Source organism: Trachymyrmex cornetzi, unplaced genomic scaffold, assembly GCF_001594075.2.
Source record: "Trachymyrmex cornetzi isolate Tcor2-1 unplaced genomic scaffold, Tcor1.1 scaffold418, whole genome shotgun sequence".
Classification (NCBI taxonomy): Eukaryota; Metazoa; Arthropoda; class Insecta; order Hymenoptera; family Formicidae; genus Trachymyrmex; species Trachymyrmex cornetzi.
The window spans coordinates 82,931-83,685 of NW_017298939.1; positions in this window are offsets into that span (position 1 = coordinate 82,931).

Genomic DNA, 755 nt, shown 5'->3' on the forward strand with positions numbered 1-755 from the left:
CTTACATTCAAAGTCTAATCGCACGTCGACGGTGCCACTCTTGATCGATTCGCTCTGTCGCGAGCAATCGATGATCACGAACGGGCCATAATGTAACAAAGTCGTAAAGGTGAGACTCGGCACGAGATACTCGTATCCATAGTAGCCCTTGCAGAAACGTGCGTACAAGTCGTACAGAATCGCACATCTGTTTTTCTCGAAATCCAGATTCAATTCATCGTACGGCTAACATTCCGAGTTCAGGTACAGTTACCCGTTGGTTAACTTGCAGTCGTCGAAACGACTTATATCCTCGGACATGATGTTTTTTCGACCTGTTTGCATAGTGCGGCTTCTCGAGCTGAGTAACCGTCTTGATGGCCTACGAATGCTTGGTTGTGTTCTGCAAGAGTGGAAACTCGTACAGGTCCCACGAGCGAAAAGCCATGCTCAGATATTGTTTGCTCTCCAGAGCGCGGAGCATCGACAGCTTATTTATCTCGCTCAATAATACGTGCGGCATTCGCCACTGTATTTTCAATAATTCAAGTATCGGCTCTGTCGCAGGATCTCCCGTCAGACAATTGTTGTCGTTGCGCGCTTGTATTAAAATCAACTCGTGGCGAGCGTTGATCACCACGCGTATGTAATCTTCGCAGAATCCCAGCAGTACGTAGAGCGGTACACAGAAATTAAAGTATCCAGCCTGAGTAGTCTGCGCGTCCCAGCCGGCATTCCGCAGAATCACGCTTCTGTCGGACGACACCGTTACATAG